Below are 7,501 nucleotides of genomic sequence, written 5' to 3'. Positions count from 1 at the left end.
ATATATATACATACATATATATACACACATATATTATGTATATATTTATGTATATATTCATAATGATTATCAATTCAACCCTCATGCTACGATGCTTTATTGCAAGGAAGCGGATATTTTTTTGTTTTGCTTTGTTTCTTGTTTGTATTTTTTTATCTTGTTTTGCTTCGTTCTGTTTTTGTTTAGCCTTTTTTTGTGGGATTTTTTAATCACATCTTCCTTTCATGTTTACCAGAAACTATTCGAGTTATGAATCTAAATTTATTGTCTATGACCCTACCAGTATTACCATTATCAAAACTATGTATTCTAATTCATTGTCTTCTTTTCATAGCAATTTCCGGAAGTAGAGAAGAGATTCACGTAAAACAATTTCGTTTTTGTCTTCATGCATTAAATATGAAGCTGGTTGTTTACTGTTGTTTTGCCGTTGTTGCTATTCTTTTATTATAACAGTTGTTGCAGCCCTGCTCCTGCCTCCACTATGGTCGTCATTGTTGTAACTGTTGTTTCGTTCGTGTTAGCCCTAATTGAACATACTCATGTTCAAACGCATTCCGGTCGTATCTATCTCATATTTATCTTCCTCGTCGTTGTCGTTGTTGCTGTTTTTCTTCTTGTTGTTGCTGTTGTTGTTTGGGTGATCAAACCCAACTTTAAAGAAATTTCAGCTTTTCGTTCTTTGTGTATGTAGGGCTACATTAAAGAAAAAGTCCTTTCTTTAGACGGTAAGATGTGATGTGTTTATTGAGTCAATAGAAAAGATCTATGTAAAAAATAAAGAGAGAGAGAGAGAGAGAGAGAGAGAGAGAGAGAGAAGTGCTGGTTAAGTTCAAAACGAATTCACTCCCCGTAGCATAGTTTCGATTTACATCAATGCACAAATTTCCGTTGCACTTTTTTACGCTGCAAAAGTTCTAGGACGAAAAAGACAACCTCCATAACTTCTTGTTCCTGTATGTCAATCCTTCCGCTTTCCGACTTCTACAGAAAATACATATACGATCATAACATACAAACAAATATGCACACATAAGCATATACATATATGTATGTGTGCGATTGAACATGCTTGAGAATCCACGTGTGCATATGTGTATATGTCTTTCTGTTTGTCAATTTGTATGTATGTATGTATGTATGTATGTATGTGGAGCAGATAGCAGATTTGAGCATTCAGCATCCTTGTCTGTAGTTAAACCCGCTTACAATTAACATTACCTGTGTTACATCCCTGAACATCACGTCTGCTCAAGTATTTTGCAACCAATCGTATTTGGCGTCGGTTTGATAATCACTGACAAACAAGGAAATTATTTTAGTTTTTGCGCCAATGCAGCAAGCTTATAAAAACCTTTGATCTCGGTTGTTTTTAGAAATATTCTAATTTGTGATCGGAGGCTATGCACCATTTCGGTTATAAAATTCTTGTCAGTTCTCTTTCGGCATTTTAACTATAGTTTATTTCAGTTAACAAGTATTTTATTCTGATATTTGGTGGCAACAAGTCTCCTCAGATTTCATGAATCTTTCTTAGGATTCTTACAGAATATAGGTAGGTATTTTTCTGCAGGTCGACAATACGAGTTTCACTTTAAATCTCTTTTAATCTTTTAGGTGGCATTTTCGATGTTGTGCTAAGTGCACTACTCACTACAGGAATAATTGTTGTCTTTGATTATTATTATTATCATTATTATTATTATTATTATTATTATTATTATTATTATTATAAGCTGAGGTTATTTCTTTATCATGATTATTAATTTGACAATTACGATGGCTCCACGACGAAAAAGGATACCAACAGACGAGGATATTTTTAAATCCTTATGTATTCACGATTTGCAGAAAAAATATAATGTTAGAATGAGCATAATGCATCATTACTCAAGTTATTTTCTATGGTTACAGAAGGAAATAAAGCATAACAAAATATCATAACCTAAGGATAAAATTTAACTTAATTATAAATAGTGATCTAACGGAAATAATTCAAGTAGGCTATTTTCATGAATATAGATAATTCGAGTAGGTGGAGGTGATAGACTGAATGACGTGTGTAAAACATTGTAATTAATCCAGATTTATCTATTTGTTGAAGAAAGAAAACAAAAGCTTGCTAGCAATTGATGGAGAGTCTTAAAGAAAGGGGAAGAAAGTTTAAAGAAATTAAATGTTCGTTTTTATACAAAACTGGATTGGTTCAAGCAATGTTTGAGGGAAATTTGATCTTTGGAAACATTGAAGGCTTACGTATTACCGTGATAAGAAAGAAAGAAAGAAAGAAAGAAAGAAAGAAAGAAAGAAAGAAAGAAAGAAAGAAAGAAAGAAAGAAAGAAACGAAAATAAAAAAACGAACAAAGAAGAAAAGAAAGAAGGGAAGAAAGGAAAAAACAAACAAAAGTAAGAAATACAAGAACACACAAATTCTAATCTGCTAATATGATAACATTAATGCAATTATCAAGAATACAAACTTGGAGAAGATGCAAGGATAAATACTTAAAAGAAAATTATAATGATACTAATACTTTATTGGCCACAAGGGCCTAAAAAACATTTAGACAAAGGGCAATGCGAATTTACATAAACACGTGTGAAGAATAAGAACAATAACAATTAACAAGAGAATTATAACAACACAATTACCCAATAGCGGGAAAAGGCCGGCCAAGGGTTAGCAAGGAACCCCACTGATCCCGAGGAACCCTGATCACCAAGAGTGCCATAGCAAATACTCCTCTTTCTTTCGTACCTTTCGAACTGCAGACACGTGCTTAGATTCGGTTCATTCGGGCCATCCTCACTACAATCATCCACTTTTCAACAAATTTCTGGAGTGGGGAAAGCATCTTCCTCTCCGCACTGACTTTCCTTTTTAAAGTGGAACTTCAAATGGTCGTAAGGGCTTGGCCGAAAATACCTCATTTAGTCTTTTCAGTCTCGCCTTCCACACAACTGCTGCGATGGTTACGTCGTTCTATGTGCACTTTGTGGAGGCTCGGGTGACGGCACTACCATACCTGTAGAGTTCATCTCAAGCCAGCAATCTTCCCAGGCCAGGTCAGGGATAGCTGGAAATTAGTCATGGGCCCTGGCTTAAAATTTCCCCAGAAAAGACCAGCCAGTTGATTCTAATTAACACTCAGAGTTTCGCCGTGGACGACGTCGCTCTTTCCCCGTAAACGTCGCACCACTAATTCTCTATAACACACCATAGAACTCACTGACCACATTGCTCTATTGACAGGCTGCTGTGGCCGTCTACAGGTGACAAGTTGTTAAATTCATGCAGCGGCATAAAACAGTCTTTATAGATGTTGCAATTAGAATTTTAAGGAGCAGAATAAAGTATGCCCTTTTCCCCTCAATTTTCCATTAATCGAGCGACGTCTTCTGATTTCACCTTCTCATCTTGTAGGAAGATACTGAAAAATTCCTGTGTAGAAAGCCTTGTAGTTGTTGTTGCCGTTGGTGGTATTCTTGGCTTGCGTTCTGACGATGTCTTGCTATCGTCTTTTGTTGCTGTTGATGGAGTTGTTGTTGTTGTTGTTACTACTGCTGTAACTGATGTTACAGCTATGTTGTCATTGCTGCTGCTGTTTCTGCTGCTACTGTTGCTGTTACTGGCGTTCCTGCTGCTACTGCCGTTGCTAATTTTTTTATTTTATTATATTATGTTACTTTACATAATATTTTACTGTTATATTATGTCATTTTATTATATTATATTATATTATATTATATTATGTTATTTTATATTATGTTATTTTACTGATACCTTTGTTATAATTGCTGCTCAATTAATGAAATTACGAGCTACTCGTAATGACGATCGCTTCTTTATTGGCCACAACTGCTTACAGTAAAAGTAAAAAAGACATTGGTAGAAAACAGAAGCATGCATAGGGCTTTGCACGTGTACTAAGATTTACAACAGAAACAATGTGGTTACAAAAATATTTAAAGAGGAAAAGTTCCTAATGGGGATATCTCCAGGTAGTAGAACTTGAGATAATTTTGGTTTTATACATACTAAAGAGTTAGGTAGCGAGGTGGCAGAACTGTTAGCACGCTGGGCGAAATGCTTAGCTTCATTTTCTGCCGAGGTCGACTTTGTATTTCATCCTTTGGGGGTCGATAGAATGAGTACTAGTTCAGCACTAGAGTCGATGTAATCGGCTACATCCCTCCCCCAAAATATCAGGTCTATAGGTCCATATGGCCCTTGGGGGCCCACATAGTATTTTGTTGTTATTATCTATCGGTTGTACTTCTACTATACACAAAACTTTTTTATACAATTCCTAATAATATTTAATTATAAAAATATAATAGGATCTTTTTAAACCATTGAATGGTTATTTAATATCCTGGTATTGAATATATAATTTAACGAAGCAAGGGGAAAGAAATATTTACACAACGCAATACGATTACTATTATACGAGACTCACCGCTCTCAATCAACAGTGAACTGCTAACCGATGCGAATTGCCAATCGCTCACAGTTCTTTATTTTATTACAATGAATCAATCCACCTTTAGTCATTTGGTGGGTTGGTCGGAATCCTTCCACAACATCTCCCCGCTTTAAAATTAGTCTCCCCTAACTTCTCTTTTGAGAATTAAACTCTGCTCAGAGTTTTAATATCTCTTACGCTTAGGGTTCGATCCCAATGTTCCCGTTTTTTTTCCGTTTTCTGGTGCTAGAACGTGTAGAACGTGTAGTTACAAACTGTTCGAGTGTTAGTACTTCAAACGTGTCGTACAATACTTCCATGGAGATTTCATTTCTCGTGACTGTTTTTTTCTTTGAATTTATTTTTTAAGTTGGTTAATGTGTCTTTTATGTTCGACATTTTTACCTTTTAACAAGAATAACATTCTTCCAATTTGTTTAATTATAACGCCGTCCTCCCAGATTTCTTTAGCATATCTTTAGGTCTTAAAAAGGAACTTTGTCACCTAACTTGAAGAATTTTAAAGTATGTCTGTTGTTCTCCTTTTTTTCTATTTTCACTCGGTATCAACATATCAAAAACGGATTTGATCTTTCTTGCAAGCTTTAATTCTGCGGTTGACATTCCAAACAGGACATTCGGATTAGATGTTACTCGGTACACTCTTAGAAACTGCTGAAATGCAAGATCGTCCATTGCTTCATTACTCCATTACATCGCCTTTTTCAATTCCCTCTTGGAAGTGTTAACAAAACGCTCCGCTTGTCCATTTGACCGATGACGAACATTTTACAAAATTTTCTGAACTCGTTTGACGTAAATTGAGTTCCATTATCAGGCACAATGGTACCAGGAATACTATACAAGATAATTTGCCCCCCTAAGTGGACCTGCGTAATCAACATGTAGTATGAACCATGGAATATCTATTTTTGGCCACGGTTGCCATTTAGGGGTAGGTGCTTTTGCAGCTAAGGCACACCTTCTGCATGTTTTCACTGATTCTTAAATGTCACGGTCCATTGTTGACCAAAATGCATAACTTTTCATTAACGATTACATTCTCGAAATCCCTGGGTGACCAATGTGAAATTTCTTTAATAATATCTTTTGTAGTGTGGCTGGCAGTACGACTCTTTGTGCAGACTTCAACACATTGTAACACATCGAGAAATGGTTTGCATTTGTGCTCTCTTTACTCTTTTACTCTTTTACTTGTTTCAGTCATTTGACTGTGGCCATGCCGGAGCACCGCCTTTAGTCGAGCAAATCGACCCTGGGTCTTATTCTTTGTAAGCCTAGTACTTATTCTATCGGTCTTTTTTGCCGAACCGCTAAGTTACGGGGACGTAAACACACCAGCATCGGTTGTCAAGCGATGTTGGGGGGACAAACACAGACACACAAACATATACACACACATACATAAATATGTACATATATACGACGGGCTTCTTTCGGTTTCCGTCTACCAAATCCACTCACAAGGCTTTGGTCGGCCCGAGGTTATAGTAGAAGACACTTGCCCAAGGTGCCACACAGTGGGACTGAACCCGGAACCATGTGGTTCGTAAGCAAGCTACTTACCACACAGCCACTCCTACGCCTGTATTTCTTCCATTTTTTTAAATGAATTTATCGTTTTCCGATTTTAATTTTGTCTTGTAAAGTAACTGCTAGTTCACGTATGACATTACACAAAACATTTTTTTATCTCAGCCTCGTCGTTACTTTTATATCCTGGTGTTGAATATATAACTTAACGAAGCAGGGAGAAAGAAATATTTACACGACGCAATACGAGACTCAACGCTCTCAAGCAACGGCTCACGACGCAATACGATTACTAATATACGAGACTCACCGCTCTCAATCAACAGTGAACTGCTAACCGATGCGAATTTTCCAATCGCTCATAGTTCTCTATTTTATAACAATGAGTCAGTCAATCTTTAATTACTTGGTGGGTTGGTCGGAATCCTTCCACAACAGGTTATGAGGGGCCAGTAGAGTAAAATAGGAGTCAAAAGGGTCCACAGACAAAAAATGATTAAGAACTACTGCTATAGAAGAAAGAGTTATATACATTAAAGTTTCTGATATGGGTGGATGTATGGATAGCATCTGTATATAGGATGACAGAAGCAGTTATCTGGCAAAACACATTTAAACAGATATAAACCGAAGCGAAGTTTGAACCAAATAAAATCTGTTTCTACTTTTTGTTTATGTTTTTGGTTTTGTATTTGGGGCAGGGTGGGGGGCTTTTGTATTGTTATGATGTCGGGCATCTTCTTTATCTTTTCTCTTTGGCTTGTTTCAGTCATTGGACTTGCAACCATACCGGGCCACCACCTCGAAAGATTTTAGTCGAACAAATCGACTTCAGTACTTAAGTCTTATGCTTATTCTATCGGAAACTTTTGCCGAACGGGTAGGTTATGTGAGTGTCTGTTAAGCGGTTGTGGTGTGCAAACACAAAGGTACACACATATAAACAAACACACGCACACGCACACACGTACGAAGAGCTTCTTTCAGTTTTCGCTTACCGAATCCACTTAGAAGACCTTGATTGGCTGCGAGCTGTAGTAGAAGATACTTGCCTCAAGTGGCACGTAGTGGGACTGAACCCAAAACGATGTGATTGGGAAGTAAACTTCTAACGATGCAGCCACACCTACGCTTGCACCGATGTATATTTTATTTATTATTTGAGTTTGCTCTCTCTCTCTCTCTCTCTCTGAAGCATCATTATTATAATCTACAACACGTTTAAAGGATTCTTTATCGTTTTCCCAAATGATGTACATATACGTATGTATGTGTGCGCGCGTGTGTGTGTTTGTCCGTGTGTTCGCGTGTAAGGGTATTAATGTATGCATGCATATATAAGTATATATATGTATGTGTGTATGTGTATATGTTTAAATGAATTTATACATATGTATGTGTATACACACACATACATATATATATATATATATATATATATATATGTATATATATATACGTGTGTGGGGGTGGGGGTGTGG

Source organism: Octopus bimaculoides, chromosome 12 (assembly GCF_001194135.2).
Source record: "Octopus bimaculoides isolate UCB-OBI-ISO-001 chromosome 12, ASM119413v2, whole genome shotgun sequence".
In the NCBI taxonomy this organism is placed as follows: Eukaryota; Metazoa; Mollusca; class Cephalopoda; order Octopoda; family Octopodidae; genus Octopus; species Octopus bimaculoides.
This window is presented reverse-complemented; position numbering follows the sequence as displayed.